Source organism: Labeo rohita, unplaced genomic scaffold, assembly GCF_022985175.1.
Source record: "Labeo rohita strain BAU-BD-2019 unplaced genomic scaffold, IGBB_LRoh.1.0 scaffold_339, whole genome shotgun sequence".
Taxonomy (NCBI): domain Eukaryota; kingdom Metazoa; phylum Chordata; class Actinopteri; order Cypriniformes; family Cyprinidae; genus Labeo; species Labeo rohita.
The window spans coordinates 21,069-47,709 of record NW_026129257.1 but is presented as its reverse complement, the minus strand read 5'-3'; the positions used below and the strand labels follow the sequence as shown (position 1 = coordinate 47,709).

General features: G+C 38.2%; 1 pseudogene; it reads left to right on the top strand.

Annotated features, from left to right (window-relative positions):
* On the top strand, window positions 1-26,641 carry LOC127160370 (NXPE family member 3-like; annotated as a pseudogene).

Here is a 26,641-nt window from a genome sequence, read left to right as displayed (position 1 = left end):
ATGTCCACAGAAGCAATCAGTCAGTTAGATTCCAAACTCTTCACCATGGCCAAGACCAAAGAGCTGTCCAAGCATCTCAGGGACAAGATTGTAGACCTAAACAAGGCTGGAATGGGCTACAAGACCATTGTCAAGCGGCTTGGTGAGAAGGTGACAACCTGTTCCACCTTGGTGATCTTCATCTTAATCTGCTCTGTTAAGATGGTTCCCAGTTGTGCCTGCTCTGCCCTGGTGATTTTCAGCTCCATCCTGGCCTCCATCTCTGCCAGCTCCTCCCTGGTCTCTGAATTCGCCTTGGTCTCCTGCTCCTCAATGGTCTCCGGCCCACCTCCGCTTCACCGTCCTCCTGAAATTTTGTAATTTGTGGAGCATCTAGAATCTGCTCCTTAAGGGCTTTATATACTTCTCAGAAATATACTTAAAATGACATTTAAGTATACCTGACTTATACTTAGAGTATAAGTCTAAATATATTTGAGCTATACTTATGCTCCTAGAATCTGTGTTTTCATTGTTATACAGTAGGGGGCACTAGTACACATCTTCTGTACAGAATTTCCAAAAAAAAAAAAAAAACAAAGAAGAAACTTCCACACACATATGCTTCCACATGTAATCTAACAGGATCATCAGACATAAAACAGCATCAAAACTGTGTAACACTGTGGAATAAAATGATGAGGTGATAATGACTGTCAAGCTTTGGGGTGTTGATCGACTCCATCTACGTTTTGATTATATCATTCTGAATCCAATTCATAGTCTTGTTTTCAGCTTTTTGTTAAAAAAAAAAAAAAGTTGTTTATTTCTTTATTTTTTATTTATGAAACTTACCCCCATTCAAATGTTAAAAAAAAGAATGCATGAATCTAAAATAAAATGTTTTTGTTCACAAGCAGATACCCTGTTCTTTCTTTTGATGTTTTGTATGTTTAGATATTCATTTAACAAAAATATATACAAATGAATACCTAGATAGGGATATAGTAGTATACTTAATGTATGATGTAAAGTTCACTTAAAGAAAACTTCTTCACTTAAAGAGTATACTTGCAGTATAAAACTACTAAACTAGTAGTTTACTGAGATTGTACTTCAAAGTGTACTAAAAATGCTACTACAAGTATTTAATTAATAAACTACCAGTATACCTTTTAAGTTCACTTTCAGTATAGTTGCAGTACTAGCTAAAAACATTAATGTAAACTACTCAAAGTTTACTACTGTTATACTTAAAGTATACTTAAAAGTATACTTTTATATACTAGAAAGTGGGCCACTTTAGTCCCAAGGAGTATTAAAATAGTACACTTACAAGTATACTACTAGTACACTGAAATTTGTATACTTGCCCGATAAAGTATACTAAAATATACTTGAACTTTACTTAAGGATGCTTAATAAAATAATCTTGAAGTATATTACTTTTTGGTAAGGGAAGGGGACCTCTTATGCCCCTTTTTACAAGATGTAATATAAGTTTCAGCTGTCCCCAGAATGTGTCTGTGAAGTTTAAGCTCAAAATACCCCACAAATCATTTATTATAGTATTTTAAAAATGCCCATTTTGAGTGAAAGCAAAAACACACTGTTTACTCGTGCATGTATGCGGTTCATTTCCTGCTTCTACTACCTGCCTAGATATCAGCAGTGCAACTGGATTGTAGGTTGCCAGGTTGAGGTCAAAATTTTGTTTGAAATTTATATGATGTGTCAATTGTGTGAGTAGGATGTGTTTCATACAAGATTGGCAACTGTGGAATCTAATATTTATGTGAATATTCATATGAGGAGGTTTGGACCATACAGTTTCCTGGTAGCCATAACAAAATGGATGGGTGGCGAGAGATAGGTGTGAAATACAGGAGACTGCAAGGAAAAACGGGAGTGTTGACACTGCTTACGGACACTAGTAGATTAATTTTTTTAAAATCATTTTAGGGTGGTTGTATTCACACATTGCCAACATCCATTTATGTCCAAAGACCATGTAAATGTGAATTTTGCATAATAGGTGCCTTTTAGGGAGTGACAGCTCTTATTTTTCTGTAAACAACACCTCTTATTATTCTGTAGCTGGTGCATGGAATTCGAAGTTTAATGTTGTTGTGCAGTTAAACTGTAAATAAATAAATAAATAATGTTAAGCAATAGACAATATGTTCCTGCAGTCTGCCATTTTGGGCAATAAAGAAAATATTTGTCAGAGAACATTTCTTGTAAAGGGTTGGATTTCGTGTGCCCTGTGTACAACATTTATCCTTTGCCAGTCACATGTCTGTTTAAATTACTATTTAAGGGAGAGACTATCAGAGTATTATATCTGTCATGAATTGCACATTTGATGGTTCAAACACTGTGTTTAATGAACAACGAACAGCCAAAGGTCACACACAATGAACAATCCAAATAATGACAGAGTTCCGGGCGGAGGCAAACAAAGTAATCCAGAGTAATTGCAGAATAAAAAGACCAGGAACCAAGACACGGGAAAAACAGGATACTAGGCTTAGAAAAGAAGTTCAGACATTAGCAAATCTTAGCAATGAATGACAGATAACTGGGCTTATATAGGGTGAGGAAAAAGGGTTAACGAGACACAAGTAAAAACACTGAGCGTTGATGGGTTAAGGCTAGAAGGGATACAGATGTGGCTACGGGGCATGCACACATCAATAAAGCATAATTTTTTGTCACACTGTACAACAATAATTACTGTTTTTGCATTATTGTAAGTTTAGGGTTGGGGTAGGTGTAGGTGTAGATGTTAATAAAACACAATCTAATATGTAGAAAATTTAATTTCATTGTTAGTTTCCAGCTGCAGCTTTATCCCTTCTAACCACAACTGTGTTGACGAGCCTGTGCAAAGGATTGTGAGGAATGAAGTCCATGAAAGATGGGCAACAGAATTGGATGGAGTGCCCTTGATAGCCATCAGCTAGCGATCGTAACAATATCAGACTTGTGTGGAACAAACTCATTTAAATAACCGTGAAACACTGAGTTCAAAGAAAGCTCAGCGTATTTTTCAAATAGTTGGTGCCACTAACCATTCCAGTTTGACATTCCAGTAACCGATTCATCTTCAAAATGGTTACTCTATCCCCACTTTCCAGATGTTTGTGTAAAACTGGTCAGTGAAATTAAAATCACACATTCTTTAGAGTTTTTTTTTTTTTCCAATTTTGTGTGTAATATGGATCAGATGTGAACTGCAAATTGTCTGTGAGTGTGACATTAGAAACTAGTTCAACCACATTTTACAAATGAAACTCCATTGTGATTGGAACAATCAGTGCAGGCTCAGTATGCACATACTTTACATCACAACAAATACACTCCAAATTATTGTTGTGGTGTGGGGGTCAAGACAACAGAGTTAGGGATCCAAATCCAAGGCTTTTTTTAATACACGTGGTCAAAACAGGCAGGATCGAACCCTAGCAAACAGTAGAACCCTTACCAAAAAGTAGTATATTTCAACTTTAAATATATGTTCAACAACATGTTTTTGTTCAACACTTTGGATTCAGAACGATACAATCAAAACGTAAATGGAATCCATCAACACCCCCAAAGCCTGACAGTCATTATTACCTCTTTGTCGGTCTACATTTTATTCCATAACGTTACACAGTTTTGATGATGTTTTATGTCTGATGATCGTGCTAGATTACTTGTGGATGCATCTGTTGTTTCAGTTTCTTCTTCACTTGTGTTTTTATGGAATTCTGTACAGAAGATGTGCCCCCTACCATAAAACAATGAAAACACGTATTCTCTGAGCACAAGTATAGCTCAAACATATTTAGAATTTTTCTAAGTAAGTCAAGTATACTTAAACGTCATTTTAAGTATAATTCTGGTAAGGTAAGGTAAACTTTATTATCCCGCATGTGGGGAAATTTGTCTTGGGCCCATCACCCATGCTGCAGACAGCTGACAATTGACACACAATTATTAACAAACACAGACAACAAAGAACAAACAATATCAACAAAAATAACAACAGTAAATAAAGGCCAATTACAGCAGATTACAATTCCATACCACTATTTAATAACTTTATAGACACAGGAATAAATGAGTTTTTAAACCTATTCAGTCTGCATCGAGGGACTCTAAACCTCCTCCCAGAGGGCAACAACTCATACTCTGTGTACAATACATGGAATGGATCATAGACGATCTTATTCGCTTGTCTTAAAGTAGCCTGTTCATAAATAGTCTGCAGTGATGCCTGTTCTTCAACACCAATAATTTTCCAAGCAGTGTGAATAATAGGACACAATTTAGTTCTTAAATGCATAGACCAGACTGTTATGCTGTACCCAAATAAACTCTCAAAAACTGCCCGATAAAAAATAATCATAAACTTTTGATTAACACCATGAATTCTCAGACAACGTAAAAAATGCAACCATTGTTGTAACCTACTACAGAGATTATCTACATGGATATTCCATGTTAATGAACTGTCAAAAACGACACCAAGATATTTATATGATGGGACCTGTATGATGATTTGATTATGTACGATCACAGACCTGTGATCGCCAACTCCTCTAGGGTCAAACACCATCTCTTTCATCTTAATGACATTCAGAGATAGGTGGTTGTCCTCACACCAGTTTACAAACCTTCCAATCTCTGAAAAATAGTCCCCATTCTCTTTCAATAAACCTAAAATCGCAGCATCGTCTGAGAATTTAATGATGTAATTATTAGAATACCCCCTTCTACACTCATCTGTACACAAAGTAAACAAAACCAGTGAACTCACACAGCCCTGAGGGGCTCCTGTGCTCAAAGTTCTAAACTCAGATAGTGTTCCATTAACACTAACCTGCTGCCTGCGATTGGTTAAACAAGAAAAATACCATTTTATAATAAGAGGATGAACTTTAAAATCATTCAGCCTTGCAATTAAAAGATGTGGCTGCAACATATTAAAAGCTGAACTAAAATCTACAAATAAAAGACATGCATATGAGCTGGAATCTTCTAGGTGCCTAAATGGCATCATCTGGGCTGCGTTTCCCGTACAACGACGTAACTCGCTGATTAACCTCCATAGTACGATTCATTGTTCTGGAAATGAACTAGCTAGTCCCGAACACGGTCGCATCTCCGTTGTTTGAACCACATTAGTTCAACAATGTAGGGCCGTTGTTAATGACGTCACAGAGTAATAATTTATGCTATTTAACTTATTAAAGATCTCTAAAATGCAGCTATATTAAACATGGCACCTCATGACTAATTTGCTATTTTTGTTCCATATCATTTTGCTTTATTTGATGTTTCATTCATTCCCTCTTACATCATACTCCAGGGTTCCCGTAGGCATTTCTGCACATGCGCACTATTCAAAAACGTCACTTGCAAAGGAAGCTTAAAAATACATACATTAAAATGCATTTATATTTAGAAAGATATAGATTGTACTGCATGTTAGGTTGCGTTTTGTGCCCAAGAGCATAATTTATTGAGCCCATATGTCTTACTAACAAGGAACTATGCTTCTAACCACAGGTCGATAGCTGTTGTTCCAACCACGTAAGTTTGGGACGCTGTTTGCGAACGTTCGTTTGAACTATGGTTTCGAGAAACACCAAATCGTTGAACTATGTTGGTTAACGATGGAACTTGCGACCATAGTTGGCTAACGAAGCTTTTGGGAAATGCACCCCTGTACTCCTGTTGCTCCTATATGCAAACTGAAAAGTTAATCATAATTTTGTCAAAACACTTTGTTACTACTGAAGTAAGTGCCACTGGACGGTAATCATTATTCTCCATACAGCTAGTTTTTTGGGGGGACAGGAATAATGATAGAATTCTTCCAAATAGAGGGGACAGTATGTGTATCTAGAGACTTCTGGTAAATGGGGCACCAGGCTTCTGCCAACTCTTCACTACAAGATTTCAATAACCGCCCAGAGATGCTGTCTGGCCCAGAGGCCTTACTTGGGCAGACACGTGACAACAATCTCTCCACCATATGCTGGTTGTTTTATTGTTATTTTAAAAGTGTCCGAATACAGATACAGCATCCAGTGCAGTTTCCTGCTCCTGTAAAAAGTCATTTACTTCAAACCTACAGTAGAAGTCATTCAACTCATTTGCCTTTGCCTCCTCATCTATCACATTGATAGATCTTTCTGCTGAAAGCATATTTGTCATATACTTCATAGAGCCCCATAATCTTATAGTGTTCATAGTCGAACAATGCATTTCAAATTTCTCCCTCTCCTTCCTCCTAGCTGCCCTTAATTTCTAATTCAATTCCTTCTGTACATCTTTCATGACTGCAAAATCCCCTCTCCTGAATGCCATTTTTTTTACATACTATACACCCTTTAATTTCCTTAGAGATATAGGATTTATTATTTGGGTATTGATTTTTGATTTAACACATTTTCTTTACAGAAGTGAATATAGTCCGTAATAGTCTCTGCAGCCTCCTCCAAGTCCAAACTATGAAAGAGGTTCCAGTTGGTACAGGAGAAGCAGCCTTTTAAGGTCTCAATACTATCATTGTCCCACACATATGCAGTTTTGGTTTGTGGTTTGCTGCTCTTAAGCAGGGACCTATACATAGGAATTAAATGAACAGCATTATGGTCAGAGGAACCTAATGGCGGTTTCACCTTAGCTGTATAAGCATTTTCAACATTCTCATAACATTTGTCCAATATGTTTTTCCCTCTAGTGTTACAGTCCACATATAGATAAAATCCAGGCAACACAACTTCAAGTGCACAATGATTAAAATCCCCTAAAATAAAACAAGGTGCTTCAGGGGTGTGTCTTAATTGTCTGTGAACACAGTCTGCTGTAAATGTGGCAGCATTTGTGGCATTCCCACTGGGTGGAATATAAACAGTACATAATAAAATGATAAAACATAATAAAATAGCGCAGGCCCACCTCCGTCATATAGTCCTGATTCACTGGCATAGAGCTGCAGGTAATCAGCCATACAGCTAAAATCAACATCAACAGGACTCATTTCTGAAAAGTACATAAAAAGTAGACTAAAAGTATACTTTCCTATTTTAAGTTTAAAAGAAGTATACTAATAACACACTTGAATAAATATCTTTTTTGTAAGGCAAGGCAGGCAGAGACAAAAGAGTAATCCAATAAACAGGCAATGGTCAGGGCAGGCAGCAAACAATAAAAAAAAACTAGGAAACAGTCCAGGGTCAAAAATACAGGAAAACTAGAAAACACAGAAATTAGATTAGATGAATTGCATTGACTGCTCTAAAATGAGACATCAATGTTTAATGAGTTTAAGACACAGAATAGGACACATGCTTCCTCGATAACTGTTTTATTTTCTATTTGGGTTTATGCATGTACTTTATTTTTTAAGATTAATTGTTTTTTTTTTCCTAGGCATTGTTAGATGCCAGTGTTTCCTGTCAGAACTATGCAAACATTTGATTTCAAAACCAGTATCATAGCTACTAAACTATTTCTTGTTATGATTTAAATCTGTATTTATCCAATGGCATGGATGTCTGAGAGTGGTTGTAGCCTATGTGTGTACTAATGTGTGCATATAAAATTTGGAGAGAGAAATCTCTTATGGTCATAGTGACTGTCTTGATTTTATAAACACATATTTACAAAATATTAAATTATGTTCAATATAAATACAATACAAAATAAATATTTTATATTTTATTGGTTTTTTTTTTTTTTTTTTTTGTTTGTTTGTTTTTTTTTTGTTTTTGTTTTTTTAATGTAGTTTATTCCTGTGCTCAAAGCTAAATTCTCAGCATCATTACTCCAGTCTCTAGAGTCACGTGATCCTTCGGAAATTATTCTAATAAGATTTGCTGCTTAAGAAACATTTCTGATTATTATCAATGTTGAAAACAGTTTGTTTGTGTGGACTTCCATCATTCTTTGAATGAAAGTTCTATGTTTAATAATTTTAATGTAACAGTATAACAGTCTTAACTGCATTTTATGATCAATTCATTGTATAAAATATATTTTAATGTATATGAACAAACATTTTACAAGAAATACTACATTTCTTGTCAGCACTTAATTTAAATTAATGAATTATTTGCCGACAATTACCGAAGACTCAATACTCAACAAGTTCTCAGGCTGACGTTTATTTTATCTTGTTATCTTGTTATGTGCAGCCAAATAATATAATACAAGACCTGGCTCATAACCTGTTGGTTATGAAAAAATGCGACTTGAACGTTCGATGGTGTTGTAACTTGGGTAAAAAATGATTGGTTTGAAAAAGCTTTCAAGAGCAATCATCAAGCAAAGGATCATGAGGGTTAATTATCAATCAAAATGATCAATCAATCTAAACCTACCAGTCACTGGAGTTTAGACAAATCGTACAAAATCATACGAGTGAGGTCGTACGAATTAGCCACCTGGTAAAATACGCACGAATTGGTAGTGAGATAACGTTGGATATTATTCACTTTATACGCTGAATAAGAGCTTGACAGTAGAAAGTTTGTTATAAGTAACATTTGACAGAAGTTTGGTTTTCCCTGGTTGTTGTTAAGGTACGGTAAACCACGTTAAGCTGTTTCCTTATAATGGAGTTCTATGGGGGAGAAAATGCTTAGCATGATATTATGCACTTTATCTGTGGAATAAGGGTTCGTTCTTTGACAGTAGTTAGTGTTTATTACAAGTAAGGTTTGACAGAAATGTGGGTTTCCCTGGTCGGTATTTAGGTACGTTAAGCCACGTTAAGCGTTTTTCATGTTAAGCGTTTTAGGGGCCGTTCACATATCTCGTCTTTTGCACGCTCAGGTTTGTTATTTTTAAATGTAGGCGCGGGGCAGCCGTGCTCATAACGGAAGCGACGCGCATGCGTCCGCACCGCATCGAGATAAACACATCTCAGCTTTTCAGAATGCCGCAAGCGAGATAAATCATGTCAGATCTTTTTACACATTTAATGTGATATTGAATCAAACCATAACCACTTTTCTTCTTATTAATAATAATAATAATAATAATAAACACTACTGCCCTACTGGAACAAATCCATATGACCATCATGGTTGGTTCTCACCTGCAGTCTGGTTAATATCAATTCCCGGGGTAGGATATAGATAGTATTAACTTATCTGTAAATGTATAACCTTTTTATCATGTTCCTTGTGATAGATTTTATTTTATTTATTTATTTATTTATTTTTCTTGAATTCTGTAGTTCCAATAGCAAGAATATCTTGGCATCTAAAATCAATCACCTCAAATTAGCTAAACTGGCCAAACAAAATTGTATCAATGAAGACAGTCACCTAAATGTCACGTCGCTCCACATCTTCAGAGCAGTGTGACCAGTTTAACAGGACACTGGTTTGAGGTTTGGAGAACATGTACTTTGCTCACAGCAGACGTAAAATTCTTCTAGAAGAACAGCGGACTTAGCCATGATCATACCTTCCATGAGGAAATCAAATCCACCAGGTAATTTTTGCATTTGTTATATTGGTCAAATTTATTTCATGCTTTGAAAGGTTTTAAAAATGGCTAATTTTTGTGTATTATTAGTCAGCAGGTTGAGAAAATGTATGTATCTACTGGGATGTTTTCTTTGTATGTCATCCTGTCTGGTGAGTTCTTAAGAAAATTGTTATTGAATTCAGACTTTAAAATAATCACAAGACAACCGATTGGCATTTAGCTCAATTGACATGAGAATGTAAATTCCATTTCAATTCATAAATCTGAATGTATGTATCAGAATTTGACTAACAAAATTACGGCTAAACTGCTGTAAGTGTAGCTTTAAATTGTAAAATCAATAGATTTTTTATTTATTTATTTATTTGATATGTATAGTTACGACGTTGTCTCAATACATTGTGGTGGACTTGATTTGAAATTACTGAATTTAGCTCCGTTCATTAAAAATACAGTTTAGGAAAAAACGAACATGCTCTTAATATCAAGGATTAAATAGGCTAGATAGGGCTGTTTAATGTCTTTAAATTGCAAATGAGTAAATTCCTCTTCAAATTCTTATTCAGTACCTCAATAATTATAATTATTGTAATTATTATTATATTCTTTAAATGTAATTTATACATACTTGTCTTTATTCCTGTTTACCAGTGTATGATCTTATAATCGAAAAATCTCCGAAAAATCGTACGCGGACAGGATTGAAGACAACGCCTCATGTTTAAATCCCATCAAATAAAGAACGAAAGGATCTATCTATTTATCTATCTATCTATCTATCTATCTATCTATCTATCTATCATATAATAGCTGCTTAGTGATGCTTAATAAAACAGAGAGGGTAAAGAATCGCCAGTGACTTGAACAAAGCTTTGTGCGAGATCTATTTTTTTTAGTCGCACTCCCGCAAGACTTTATATTGACTTTATAAGGTCTAAAGACTTTAAAAAATAAGTTACAAGACAGTGACTTACTCGACTGTAAGTGTAATTACTTGAAATGGATTCACAAAGTTTTTAATCATACATTTGTTGGCGATTTTCAGTCGTATAGCCTTGGCGATGTTGAGATTTCAGTAGGCTACGTGACAAATCTTTCACATTCTAAAATAGCCTGTTGCCCCGTTTAATAAGACTCGTTATAAAACCCTGTTTTAGATATAAACGTATGGAAATTTTTACAGACGAGATTTTTAAGATGGATCCTTGTGTCTTCTGCTCCTTTCTGAAACTCTTGAACACATTTTTAAGGATATAGGGTACTGTGTTTTTAGTTTTATTGGAAGGATATTATTATTATGTAAGGTAATTTATTACCTTACATAATACAAAATTGTGATGTAATTGAATCAGTAAAGGGTCAACTGACAAAAAATAAACTGTGAAACATGTCCTCCTACGTGAAACGTTCATTAGAGACGTGTATGATTTATCTAAGGGCTTGGAAAACCATTATTCACCCTGTGACATTATGATAGAAGAAAAAGAGAGCAGAGCATAAAGAAACACTGTTAGGCAATAAATAGCGATTGTGAAAGTTTTCACAAATCGAGTTTGACTTAAAAACAATGTTTTCTATGCAAGCAGTTGCACATTAAACATGAAGAGCGCCTATTTTTCACATTCCTTACTATAGCGGACTTACCAAGGGGTTTACGGACAAGAGCTTTGCTGTGAAAAAATTCACAGATCAAGCTGGTTAAGATGACACTGGTTTCAGTCTGCTAAGTTTCCAACTTTCGGAGCTATAAGCATTATAAAATTAAGAGTCGCATCGAAAAAAAACTGATTTCGGCCAAAAGGCACAGCATCACCAGAACTCACAAATCATGGAGAACGACATTCGGGATTATTTACATGTTTATGACAGGGAGCTGTGTATTTATAGTCAAAAGAAATACGAATATCAAACCGCAAACTTTTCAGGTCCCTTTAGAGTTTTTTTTTACTCACACGAGTGCGACGTCTTGTTTTTCCAGCTGCGCACAATTGTTTTCTTGTTTTCACTCTCTTCGTCTGCTCTGTTCAGTGGGTAGCTGAGGAGTGGCTGAGAAGTAGCGCACCAGCGCATTCAGGTAAAAGAGAGATGATCCTTCTAACCTGTGTATTCATTTTACATGCAAAATAAAGCAAAGTCAGAGCAGCCATTGTCTTTCTCTTTTACCCCTAATACATTCTTTTGTATGAGGACAAACATAAAAGCATCATACCTTTTGGTATTCACATAAACAGGGGCAGATCTACCGGGGTGGCACAGGGTGGCAACTGCCACCCTAAGAAAAAGCTGTGCCACCCCACCTGCCACCCCAGAATTATTACAGAACAAAATATAAATGTAAGCAGTGTTTCATGTGCTACGACAGCGTAACGCAAAATAATGGCAAAAAAATAATGGCACGTCTTTCAATAAAATGTGCACGATAGTTGCACGCGCACAGTATTCGACTTCATGACAGCTGACTCTTATGAACCGGTTCTTTTCGTCAAAAACACAAGACGCGGCCCAGTTTACTAACGAATTGTTTTACATTTGTTCGTGAATCAGATAATTACTGCTTCTCGGCTAACTCAGAAGTCCTCTGAGAAATCTAGTCCCGTCCGGATATGTCTGAGATTAATCGCGTAATTGATCCGATTCTCTGACCGCTCGCTCCACTTTCATCATGGATATAGGCCCTTTTGCCATATCCGACGAAACAGTAATAGCTTGAAATTAATAAGAATATCCCGATCACGGAAACTAATGGCAGAGTAGGTAAGCATCTGGTCGTATTGCAGTTTTCTCGATTGTTAACACAATGTAACTGATGTTAGTTGGCTTATATTCCCAAACCATTCATTCAGTGCTAAAAACAAAGACACATTTTTTAAAAAGTTTAACAATACGTAAGTTAAACATTAAGTAGCAAAACTGATGACACACCAATCAGAATCTCTGCATCCAACAACGGAGAGAGGAGAGAAATGAACGAATCATTTACATGGGTATTATACTTACACATACAGTATAATTACATAGTACAGTACCAGTACATTAGATTATGGAAATTTCACTATTCTACACTGCCCTCCAAAAGTTTGGAAACACCCCTGGCAAAGTGTGGTTTTGAACAATATCATCATAAATCCTTATAATTTTTTTGGTGCAAATACATTAAAGTAACTTGACATTGTCATTGAAGACTAGCAATAATAATTTTCATTTTGATTGCAAAATAATGGCAATATATACATGTCAAAGTCAGACATGATCCTTTGTCAGCTGTGATGCCTGGTTACTGGTTTAAACTTGGCCCAGGTTTTTAAAAGATTTTTGGGTCAGCACACCTTAATAGCTTCAACAACTGATTGACAATTAAGTTTAGAATACAATGAATTTAGGCCCAGATTATGCAGAGGTGTAATAGCTGCTAATGGTGGATATTTTGATTAATTGAATTTTTTTTTTTTTTTTCTGTGTATAAACTGTTTATGTAATAAAATATGATTTTGTAGTTTGTGTTGTCCCTTATCAGTGCAGAATTATCACAAATTAAAAAGGATTCATGCCAATATTGTTAAAAACCCCACTTTTCTAGGGCATTTCCAAACTTTTGAAGGGCAGTGTACAGTTGTAGACCTTCAAAGTGTGACTGTCAGATTTTATTTGTAACCATTTTTTTATGTGTAGCCTACTGCATTTTTGCAGAACTGAGAAATGAATACCTAGAGATATAGTCTTGTGTCAGGAGACCAAATAGTACTGTATACTGAAATGAAATTTAGCCAAATGTGCAGAGGATGCTGAATTTAATTTTTAATTAAATTTTTTGCTGTACTGTGGTGCATACCAAGTTCATATACAGTTCTTTGTTATTTGAACTTTTCTAGTGCTTTTCATCTGCTGCAAGATTGCTTTACAATAGTACAATGAAAATATTTTTTCCCTAAAAGTTAATGCTGAATTAGCAATCTGTAATTTAGTTTACGTTGTTTACTGTAATAGACATTGAGTTGCAAATTAATTCCTAATAAGAGTTTTTTGTTAGTGTTATTGATCTGACGAGTGTTCACTGGGCAGGAGAGTCATCGTTGTATTTGAATTGTTTGTAATCATTTAAGACCTGTAATAAGATTGAAACGTTTGAAAGACAAATGTATGCTGGCTTGTCTTAAGACATAATTTAAATAGTTTGTTAAGTTAGATGTTCTAGATGTTTGAAGTGTTGCTAGTTGGTTGCTAGGATATTCTGGGTGGTTGTTAGGCTCTTGCTATTCAGTTGCCGTGGTGTTGCTAGATTATATGGTTGATAGTGTGTTCTGGGTGATTACAGACATTCCCACCTCTGTTAATAACAGAAAATCAAACATTGTTTCTAAAATAAAAATGATCCAGTTTTAGTGCTCTGATATTATAATATTTCTTTCTAATGTTAGGAAATTAACATTAAATCATCGACATTAACATCTTAAACTTGCACTAAAACGTTTCTGATTATGACGTCATTGTTTAAATTACTCACACCTGTCCTTGTCTCATTAGCCTGGTTATGTAAGTTTGATTCAGTTCCTCGTTCATTGTCGGTTCTTAATGTCGTTTACTGTGGTTTTCGTTGTGTTAGCATGTGGTTTCCCTGCTGTTCCTGTTCATTCCTGTTCCTTTGTTTGGATGTTATTAATAAAGTACGTGTTCCTGATTTCCTCGTCCCTACTCCTCCTTCCCGCACACGACACCCCTAACAAACGCGTGCATTAATTTTGCCTGGGTTTGAGTCTGTTTACAAACCTGTTGTCTATTGAGAACGTTTTAATGACATGATTTTGCTCCAAATTCATTTAACAACATTAGTCGAGTCTTTGAAATAATTTCCTTTTTTGGTCTGACGTGGTTTCACATAACAGAATGAGGCAAAATCATTGTTTTATATAGTATTCTATAAAGTGATAAAGACTGTTGATTAGCATTGCACTGCATATTCATATAAAAATGACTGATATTGTTTGAAGAACAGAGATAAACCATTTAGTCGCATTCGTACAGATATGTCTTCATGTTTCATGAGTTAATATGTTTCTATCTGAGTTTTATTCAGCTATGCGAACCATATACCTTTGTCTATATTAGGGATTTCCTGTATGAATTAAACATTATTACATGTATTACATATATAAATTAACACCTTATTTTGGGTAAAAAATAGGAATAATAATACTTCTCTGTAAGTTTTTTTTCCTCTCTCTCAGTGAATGCATAAGATTTTCTGACAAAAAGTTAAGATTTCTTTTTCTTTCTTTTTTTTTTTTTAAATAAATAATTTTATAATAAACTCTTATACCTTTCTTAACATTTATAGTTAGGCCTTCAGTATGTTAACAGGTCATGCTGCAGTTTTCTGTAAAATATATTGATAATCATTACCAATAATTATTGTTTTGTTTAATGTTTTTATTTAGTAATAACAATAATCAGAATTAGTCATATTGATAAAAAAAAAAAAAAAAAAAAAAACCTTTTGGCCAAATTGTGCAGTCCTACACACAGGCACAACAAACTCAGTGTTCTTTATAATTTTTTGGTAAATAATGTCAGAAAACCTTTCTTGTTACAGTTCAGATTTTGTTGTAATGGTTTCGATTTTGGAAATCACTTAATATTGCCTCTGAGAATAATCTCTCGAAATGAAGTCTTGTTACACATTAATGCTATTTTTAAATTATTTGACATGAAAGAATGACAGAGAAATTAAAGTGAAGTTGTAGTAGAAATGGAATCCAATATCTTTCCGGGGCTGGAAAAAAAAATTGACTGCTATACATTTATTGCTGTAGTATTTTATTTATTTATTTTTTTTATTTTTATTTTTTACATGCAATGATGCCCATGATCACAGACAGACTTGCTATATAAGGAAAAATTGAGCCACATTTAGCCACATTTTTTTTTTTTCATGTGGTCATCAATCAATCCTTAAAAACAAGCAGAATAGCCTGCATTTCTTATCATTTAGGAATATTAAGGCCTATACTGTAAAAAAAAAAAAAAAAACACAATTTGTTAAAAACTTAAAATAATTTGTTACCCTGCTGCCTTAAAATTTTAAGTTGATTCAAATCAATTTAACATTTCAAGTTGAATAAACTTTTTTTTGAGTTGACTAAACTTAAAATTTTAAGGCAGCCAGGTTACAAATTATCTTAAGTTGACTCAACAAATTGTTTTTTACAGTGTGTTTATTTTGTTTATTTTTTTTATTTAATTTGCTTAAATATATGTGTGTGTGTGTGTGTGTATATATATATATATATATATATATATTACATATGTTTGTTGAATGTGTTACAATTAATACACATTCATTGCTTAAATATTGAAATAGTCATTTCATGTGCTTTATCTTCACTAGTCAAATTTCTGTGACAGTTTTTTTACACTAGTGGGGCCCATTTTCATTATCTTGCCTACACTGTAAAAAAACAATTTGTTGAGTCAACTTAAAATAATTTGTAACCTGGCTGCCTTAAAGTTTATTCAACTTGAAATGTTAAATTATACTAAGTGACAACTTAGATATTTGAGTTGAATCAACTTAAAATTTTAAGGCAGCTGGGTTACTTACCCATCTGTTAAGTTTAGCAAACACAAATATCTAAGTTGTTACTTAGTACAACTTAACATTTCAAGTTGACTAAACTTATTTTAGTTGACTGAACTTAAAATTTTAAGGCAGCAGGGTAACAAATTATTTTAAGCTGACTTAACAAATTGTGTTTTTTATTTTTTACAGTGTAGGGCCCCGCAAACCTACAGGCCGGGACTGCTCGCAGGACCAAGGACCAATTTTTAAACCTATACATAGCTAACTTACTGAAGCAGTAATCTAACTATATATAACCTAAGACAGACGTGTACTTTACATAATTACTCTACAAGAAAGAGGTATTTAAGGTTGAAAAGCAAGTAGTGCAATGTGATTTGTGGTGCATTCATAAGTAAACATTTGGTGTTATCTTATTGAGTCCACATGGAGTGTTTATAAGAAAGTGTCTGGTGCATATAGAGAGAAGAGTGTGTTTCTACAAGTGGTTTGTCCAGCCCACTCACCTGTGTGTAGCACACAGGTCGATTTACATGTCGACCAATGCAATATACCAAGCTCAGCACAAATTAGCATAGTAGAAAAATAAAGAAATAAAGAAGCCACAGTACATTGAAAAGAACAGGAGGCCAAAAAAATGAAGGGCTGCAAGAAGTTTTGATAGACCTGTATTGCGTGACTCCACCTAGTTAAGCGTTCCAAGTCGTTTTTTTTATTTCCTGGATTAAAATGACATGGCTTGGCAAATGATATGTTCAGATAATGTGTTGTTCCGGCATTCCTAGCAACAACAATAGCAGCCATTTCAAGCGCAAAATTGTTTAAGACATGCTTCTTTGGGGCGTTAAATAATGGCACAGGTACAAGTATAGTTGCTGGTTTAAGCTGGTTCTTAGCTGGTCAGGAGCTGGGTCCATATTCACAAAACATCTTACGGCTAAAAGTAGCTCATAACTTGCAGATTTAGGAGAAAATTTTTAAAATAATGGGCGTGTCAATACTAAATTTAGGACTTTTTAGGAGTAGGAGTAGGAGTAGTAGGATTAGCATTAGGAGTAGTGAAGAGGACTAAGCCACTAAGACCAAATCACAATAAATGTGATGTGAGCGTGTTAACAGCATGGAATCATTTCAGCGATTAAAACTGATAAACTGCTTGTTCCCTTTGTGAAATCATGTCGCATAGCGTAGCATCTTGTCATTACTTCCTGATTTTGGTTTGTTTAGAAGTATTTAGTCCGTGTTGTGTTCATATATCATTTGAACCGCGTATGGAAGTGAGACCTATTTTTTTAGCGGCCTTGGTCCACTTGTTTGGTGCGCACCAGGGTTCAGATGGCAGCAATCACACCAGGGTTTGTTTTGATTGAACCAAACATGACAAGTGTGAACACACCCTAAGTGTGAGTGCTGCCATTCAAACTCTGGTGCGTACCATACAAACAGACCGAGACCGCTAAAAAGATGGGTCTCAGTCCTCTTCCAAAAAAACTCTGGTGCGGTTCGAATGAAATATGAATGCAAAATGGACTAAATACTTCTAAATGAACCAAAAACAGGAAGTAATGACAAGATGCAATGCTGTGCGACATGATTTCACGAAGGGTTTAAGCAGACAAAATGAGCTGAGGGCAAATGTGGGGCAATGAGGAGGTACAGTGCCTTTTATGAGCTCTTTATGAGTTAGCAGGTGGTCAAAATTAAATCATATGCACGCAACAATGAGTGCGCTTAGTCCAGCAGACTAGTCTAGTGTTTTAAGTCGAACGCTGCTTTTCCTTTTGTTTATGGTGTTTGGTGAATTCCGTCATGAAATACATGTTATTCAACTCAACAGGTTGTGAACACATCAATATCCCTTTAGGCTCTGTATCTTTAGGTTTGCTGTCAAAAATGCCAGTGTGAACACTAAGCAGACCAGGACCAAATGTATCATTTTCCTTTTTGGTCCAGACCAAATGAACCAAACAAACCTAACTACAAGTGTGAACACACCCTATTTTTTTTTTTTTTCACCCTTTTTTTAGTCTTTATTCCTGCTAATAATAATTATTGCTTTCCCCTCGTGGCCACAAAATCCCACAGGTAGAGACCTATGCGGGTTTTCAGTCTTGTTCCGATAACATTATTGCTTCATTTTTGCGTCAACTATAATTTCCCCAATGCCCAAAGATACATGATGCTTTAGATCACATCTTCTTGCATTTTTCATAGCAAGCAAATGGAATGTGCTTTTTCTTGCTGTTGCTTATGTAGCATCTGGACCAATCAGACATACAGTTATTTGTTACATTTAACAAATAATCTTTAAAACCAACAACCCAGCTATATGCTGGAGCTCTGGAGACAACCCCCCAAAGCAACTAACACCCCAAAAGGGCTCAGTTGCCAGGACGACTATCTGATAAGAGGTTTTATTGCCCAGAGGAATGCAGGATTAAATATTGCTATCAAAATTTTCCGCCCATTTCCGTCACATTTTCCACCCCCCAGAGCTAAACCAGCTCCTCGAACTAATGCTAGAAATGCTTATGCAATATCCACACTTGACATGGGAATCAGTGATGATGAGTGGAAAAGACTACAGAAGGCTCTGGACTGGCCTGGTCCAGATCAAGAAATCACTCAGCTGACTCTGAGCACAAGTCCAGTCCACTCAACATTCTCCATTGTGGGACTCAAAAAGAGTTACAAAGTGGGAGAAAACATCTCTCTGTTATTATCACAGCCAGAGACCACAACAACAACCTGAAAAGATATGGAGGAGATTTTTTCAAAGCAAAGCTTTTCAATTCAAAGCTCAAGGTGTGTTTGTTTTGTATTATTTAATTTTTTTGACATATGTTTGTGGTATAGCTTACTTTACCAACGGACATATATTTTCTTCATTTCACTTGAACTTTTCCATTCTCCTTGAAGGCGACTGTGTACGGGGAGGTTGTGGATCATCGTAATGGGACTTACTCTGTTGTTCTTCTTCTTCCTTGGGAAGGTCAGGCACAAGTGTTTGTACGTCTTGAGCACTCCAGTGAGGTTGTGCAGATTCTTAAAAAATACAGAGAGTCTTTATTCCCACGCAGCCACTATAAAGGCTACTTTGAAGGATCAGGACCCAATAACACCAGGATCAGTGAAGTAGTAGAATGTAATCTCAAGTGGGGTGGAAATGGAAGTTGGAGGAAAGGTGACTGCTGCTGTGAATATAAAGATGTAAAAACGGGGACAGTGTGGCAGTGTGAGAGACCAAAGAAACTGACCTGTGACAAACTGGTTCATCACTCGATGGGATTTGTGGAAAGCCCTTTAAATGATTTTGAGAATAAACTTTTTACAAAGTAAGTTTGAAAGTATTTTGATCTAATTTCAGAAAAAATATAAAACTAAAAATATTTGAGGAAAATGTATTATTACTATTTCTTTACAGGGAATTAACAAATGTTGCTATTCCTGGAGACAAAATAAACATAAATGTCCTTCCCAACACTGCAGCCAATGGTATGTTATGGAGAATATATTAATATATTTTGATCATTTCCTTCCCTAGCAGCATGTGTTTGTTTTTTTTTTTTTAATTGTTGTTTAATAAACACAACTCTGTTTAAATATTTTATTTGTTCAAGTGGGTGACACTAAACTGCCTCTGTCATCTTATTCTTATTCATCTTTATGTTAATTATTATCATTCACACATTGGCAATGTTTCAGCAAATTAAATATTCATGCCATAAACCAATTTATACACTATAAACCAAAAAGTCTAGCTAAATTCTCATTTTATGTTTAATTCACTATCTTCTACTTTCGCTTCCTTTTTTTTTTTTTTCAAATAGAAAATGGTCAAAATATACACAGATCACATGTTAGAAGACTCTAACATGTCTAATGTCAGTCTAGTGTAATGCTGTAACGTAAATGAAGAATTTGCTTAATGTTGACAGTCTTTTCAGGTTATTGTTTCTTTGCTTTAGGCACAAAGGAGAGATGCAGATCTGGTTTGACAACACCAGTTCCTGCTGGGTTCTTTTTCAAAGATGTTTGGAAGTCTTTTGTATGCAACACTCAGCAGTTGACCTCTCCCCAAATGGGAAGCTGTCTTAAAAACAAGATCGTCTACTTGTTGGGAGACTCCACCACAAGGCAGTGGTTTGAATATTTAGAAAGAAATGTGCCAGGCAAGTTATTCAGAGATAGGACTTTGTTGTCATTATTCAACTATGTTGTCAAATATGTGGCAATCTTTTCAAGCAAAACCTCAAAAAGTAAACTGCCATTACAAAATGGCTTCTAAAAACTCTGAGAAAAGCTCATGCATGCTCATTTGTTTGCAGAAACTATACCAAAAATTAAAATTTTCTCATCACTCACCATCATGTTGTTCCAAGCTTTCTTTTTATCACAACATTTGACCCCACTGCCCTTTATTATATGCACTAAGACATTGATACCTTTGTCAAAATATCTTTTTTGTGCTCTGCAAAAGAAAGTGAGTCATAAAGGTTTGAAATGACATGAAGGTGAGTAAATGATTGATTTTGGGGTGACAACTTTAGGTGACTCCTGATTGGCCCATATACATTGCTTATAGAAAATCATTTTACCCCTTTGAAATGGTTATTTTATTTGTCATACAGCTTAAAATCAAGGGGAACAAACAAACAAACAAACACAAACTTTTCCAGCTTTACATTACAAATTTTGACTTACAACATTAAAGAAAGAAGTAACAGTTCAGAAAATTATTAAAAAGACAGTTGTGGAAATTAAAAACAAAAAAAAAGTGTTAAAAACAAGGTTGGAAAAATCAGTCCACTGGTTTAATACTTCATAGAGTTTTAATTACAGGCATTATTGTTTTTGGATATGTCTTTACACACCTAGATTGGGTAATGTCTGCCCATTGAATTTGACTGAATTTGAGCAATTCTGCAAGGAAGAATGGGCAAATATTTCCTGCTGTCTACAAACTAGTATGACATTTCCAAAGATTTTTGAATTTATCAATTTTCAAAACTGTTGTAAGGCAAGGTTTTTTATTTTTTTTTTTGGAATGGGTTTTTATTTCAAGCTGTACGACAAAAAAAGCAACTCTTTTAAAGGGGTTTGATGATTTTCTATAGGCACTGTACTTCTTGGGATTGCTGTTTAAGAAATGAATAAATAAATGTGTCTAATGTAAGTTTTGCTTATCTTTATTAGGTTTAAAAAGAATGGATCTCCACACTCCTCGTACAGGTGGACCCCTGATGGCTGTGGAGTTGAAAAATAATATCATTGTTCACTGGAAGCCACATGGTGTTCCTTTGCGATTTACTAAAATGCTCATTACGGACCTGCATTATATTGCCAATGACATTGATGAAATAGCTGGTGGCCCTCATGCAGTTGTTGTCTTTACTATCTTTGCCCACCTGGTTTTTCACCCAGTAACATTTTACATTCATGAAGTAGCCAAAATCCGTCAGTCTGTTGTTGCACTGCTAAGCCGTGCACCACAAACTACTGTCATCATCAAGTCTGGAAACACTGCAGGATTAAAGGTACACTTGGTCACTTCCAATCCTACTTTGTTTTCAAATAATTTTGTCTTGTTTTCTTCTGATAATATTTATGGTAACAAAACAACAATACAACAATCCGTGAAGTGCACTGGGAAGGACCGGGGCTTTTATAGAACGCCTGATTGGTCACGGGGGCTGACGCAATTAGTGCGGTGGAGGATGGGAGATGCAGTCCGGAGTGTGGTGCAACAGTCAGAGTGTGTAGGTGAGGTGAGAGTGACATCTGGTGGTGAGCGGACAACGGGATACCGACCAGATTCGTGACATAGCCCCCCCCCCATGGAGCGGCTTCCAGACTCTCGAAGGGAACAACAGTCCAGGGGAGCGGTGGGGTGGGAGCGAGACAGGGCGAGGGCTGGAGGGCCAGGTCCATGTGGGGGGCCCGGTGATTGAGGCAGGACCGACAGAGCAGGTACCCTCCAGGGCGGGACCGGAGGCAGAGCAGGAGCCCTCCAGGGTGGAGCAGGAGCCCTCCAGGGCGGAGGCGGAGCAGGAGCCCTCCAAGGCTGAGCCGGAGGTGCAGGAGCCCTCCAGGGCAGAGCCGGAGGCGCAGGAGCCCTCCAGGGCGGAGCTGGAGGCGGAGCAGGTGGCGCAGGAGCCCTCCAGGGCGGAGCCGGAGGCGGAGCAGGTGGTGCAGGAGCCCTACAGGGCGGAGACGGAGGCGGAGCAGGAGGCGCAGGAGCCCTCCAGGGCAGAGGCGGAGCAGGAGCCCTCCAGAGCGGAGCCGGAGGCGGAGCAGGTGGCGCAGGAGCCCTCCAGGGCGGCGGAGCAGGAGGCGCAGGAGCCCTCCAGGGCGGAACAGGAGGCAGAACAGGAGGCGCCGAGGCCCTCCAGGGCGGAACAGGAGGCAGAACAGGAGGCGCCGAGGCCCTCCAGGGCGGAACAGGAGGCGCCAGGGCCCTCCAGGGCTGAGCAGAAACCTGCGTCAGGGACTGGGACCTGGGGAGAGCAGGGACAAAGGAGGCAGAGAGAACAGGGAGAGAAGCAGAGAGACCACAGGATAACGCCGCCTCCATAGGAGGTTCTACAGTCGACGCTGACACCTCTGGAGGCATTGGCGCAGCTTCTCTGATGGGGAAGGCCTCTGGAGCGGACCTGAGACAAGACGGGACCTCTGGAGCAGACTTGAGACCAGACGGGACCTCTGGAGCAGGCTTGAGACCAGACGGGACCTCTGGAGCAGACTTGAGACCAGGCAGGAGCTCTGGAGCTGACTTGAGACCAGGCGGGAGCTCTGGAGCAGGAAACCGCGTTATGGCCTGGGACCTAGAAACAGCAGAGACAGAGGAGGCAGACAGAATAAGGGGAGAAGCAGAGAAGTTGTAGAGGGATGCCGCCTCCATGGGAGGATCTACAGCCAAGGCTGACACCTCAGGAGGCATTGGCATGGCTTCTCCAAGTGAGGGGAGCTCTGGAGCAGACTTGAGATCAGACAGGAGCTCTGGAGTGTAGTGTGCGGCCCACATACTGAGAATGGTGATCGCCATTACACTGGCAGACATAATGTGACTTGACTCTGGGCGGTCCGACGAGACGTGACTTGACTCTGGGCGGTCAGACGAGACATGGTGAGGTTCTGGACAGATAGACAAGACGTGACGGGGCTCTGGAAGGTCAGACGAGACATGGTGAGGCTCTGGGCAGATAGACGAGACGTGACAGGGCTCTGGAACAGCAATAATAACTTCATTAGGTTCATGAAGATCAGCTGTGATTTGACTTGGTTCGTGGAGATTGGCTGTGACTTGATTTGATTCGTGAAGGTCAGTGGTGAACTGATTTGACTCTTGGAGATCAGCAGTGACTTGACTTGACTCGTTAAGTTTAGTAGTGACTTGATCTGACACGTGAAGACCAGCAGTGACTTGAACTGACTTGTGAGGATCATTGACTTTACTTGACTCCGGAACCACGGCTGTGACTTTGCTTGACTCAGGAACCACGGCTGTGACTTTGCTTGACTCAGGAACCACGGCTGTGACCTTGCTTGACTCAGGAGGAACGGCCCTGACTTCACTTGGCTTGTGAAGATTAACAATGACTTCACTTGGCTCAGGAACGACAGCCTTGAGGTTGCTTGACGCAGGAACGACAGCCTTGACGTTGCTGGACTTGGAAGCTTGACTGGACTTGGAGGCTACAGCTGTAGCCTGACTTGACTCTGGAGCAACGGCTGAAGCTTGACTTGGCTCTGGAATAACAGCAGCAGCTTGACTTGGCTCATGAGGATCTGCTGTAACCTGGCTTGGCTCATGGAGATCCGCTGTAACGGGACTTGACTCATGAACAACATGGCTTGACTCAGGAACAACAGATGTAGCGTGACTTGACTCAGGAACAACATGGCTTGACTCAGGAACAACAGCTGTAGCGTGACTTGACTCAGGAACAACATGGCTTGACTCAGGAACAACAGCTGTAGCGTGACTTGACTCGTGGGGAACAGATGTGACTTGGCTTGACTCATGGAGAACGACAGCTGTGTCTTGACTTGACTCTGTGTCTTGACTTGACTTGGAAGCCTGACTTGACCCAGGGGTAGCCGCCGCGGCATGAAGGAGCACCATTTTAGCTGCCCATACCATCATTAGGGGTGTTAGCCGCGTCATTAGCGGTCGACTTGACTTGGAAACTTGACTTGACTCAGGAAACACAGCTGCAACAAGCTCTGTTTCCACCGCCATCTTGTGAACGGACACCGCCGTCGCCGCCATCTTGTGAGCGCGCGCCGGCGCTGCCGCCGTCTTGTGAACGAGCACCGCAGTCGCCGCCATTTTGTGAACGGGCACCGCTGTCGCCATCATTGCTCGAGCGCGCTCCGACACGGCCGCCATTTCACAAGCGTTCCAGGCGGCAAACGTGTTTGTGGGATCGTGCTCCGGCATGACCGTCCATCTGTGAGCGGGACGCACGGTTGCCATTGCCGCGTTACCGCGTTCCCTCTCCGCGACCTCTACGGTGCACGGCGAACCCACACACAACAAAGCAAAGTTCAAAAAGGCCGCGAGCGATGGACGCGGACCCTCGCGTCTCAGCCTCGCCCTCAAAGGCTGATTTACGGCATCACAAATTATTTCTATTATTATACTGTCCGGGAGGGTGGAATAGTTGGCTATGGCCAGAAACTCACGGGTATATTGTTCGAGTGTGTTTGGTCCTTGCTTGATCCGGCATAGAGTTCTGTCTGTGTCCGTATCGGCTGATTGTCCGGGGGTGAAGCTGCTGGATCCTGTAGTGATGGATTGTTCTGTTACGTGGAGTGAAAGACGAGAGGCGAGCGGATCCATATGCGAGCCTTTATTATTGGGACGAGACAGATACATAGTCGTACAGGCAGGGTCAAATCAGGAGCAGACAGGAATGTAACAGGCAGTCATAGAGAATAATCCAATAAACCAGAGCGAGAGTCTGAAAGGCAGGCGGCTAGACAGTCAAAATAAGAAAACCAGGCGGGAAAGACAAAACACAGGGGACTAGGAACTCGGAACCAGAAACTAGGAAAACGCTAACAAAACAACAATACAACAATCCGTGAAGTGCACTGGGAAGGACCAGGGCTTTTATAGAACGCCTGATTGGTCACGGGGGCTGACGCAATCAGTGTGGTGGAGGATGGGAGATGCAGTCCGGAGTGTGTTGCAACAGTCAGAGTGTGTAGGTGAGGTGAGAGTGACATCTGGTGGTGAGCGGACAACGGGATACCGACCAGATTCGTGACACTGTCTTTACATGTATATTGAAAGTCTAGAAACACTGTTGCTCAGTATATTTATGCAACATTCATACTACTTTTTCCAACTGATGTAAAATTGTTTCCTTTAAAAGGATAGTTCATCATAAATGAAAATTCTGTAATCGTTTACGTATCCTCATGTCCGTCTAAACATGTATGACATGAAGGGACCTAGAGCTAAAAAGCTTTAGGAGACCCTATCTGTGTGACTGGTGTCTGAAACACGTCTTTAACGCAACAATCTTATTGGCTGACGACAGTCCGTGACATCACTACTGGTGCTCCCATGAGCATAAGATAGAATGACAGAGATAAGATAGAATAAGCCAATACAGATGCAGAAACGGTGACAGGAACTGGAACACAGGGGAGACAGAAGACACTGCACAAGAAAACAAATAGACGTGAGCACCACAACGTTCCGACAAAGACATAGCAAACACAGGAGGTGATGACCAGCATGAACCATCAAGAGGAGGTTTTGAGCTCGATTAGCTTCAGACCAGACAGGCTAGCCGTCACCTCCCTTGTGCATCATGGGCCTTGGGTGCATAACACCATAATGTCAGTTCACTGGTTGTTCTTCCTGTTACTAACCACTGCATAACACAAACTCCCAACAAGACATTTTTATTTATTTATTTATTTATTTTATTTTATTTATTTATTTTTTTCCAACACTCTAATTCTGAGAACTGACTGTACTCTTGCTGCCTAATATATCCTACCCATTGGCAGGTACCATGAAAATTGTTATAGTCAATGTTATTCACTTCACCTGTCAGTGGTTTTAATGTTGTGGTGGATTAGTGGGATGTCCAGTAGCCACAGTAGCAATAAATACAAACAAGAGTTTAGTTTAGTTTGTCCAAACCAGCTTTGCTTATTCCAGGTCTGACAGTATAGTTGTTTACTGATATTTATATCTGTGAATATGTTTCTTCTGTCTTTATACATTTTTCTATTTTATTGTATGGAAGCTTGGAATCACTGGAAGCTTCATTTACTAGAAAACATCTGTGTGTGTGCAAGAAATTCTTATTCTGATTTGTATTCTTACAGAATATTTATCAAAGTGATTGGTATGCGATGCAGCTGAACACAGTGATGCGAGAGATGTTCAGCGATATTCATGGAGTAATCTATTTGGATGTCTGGCAGATGACTTCCTGTCACTATCTACGTGAAAATGTTCACCCAGGACCTGTTATCATTGCCAATGAAGTCAAAATGTTCCTGTCATATGTCTGTCCTATCTGATTCCTCATTTACAATCATACAGCACCAAAGAGTAATACT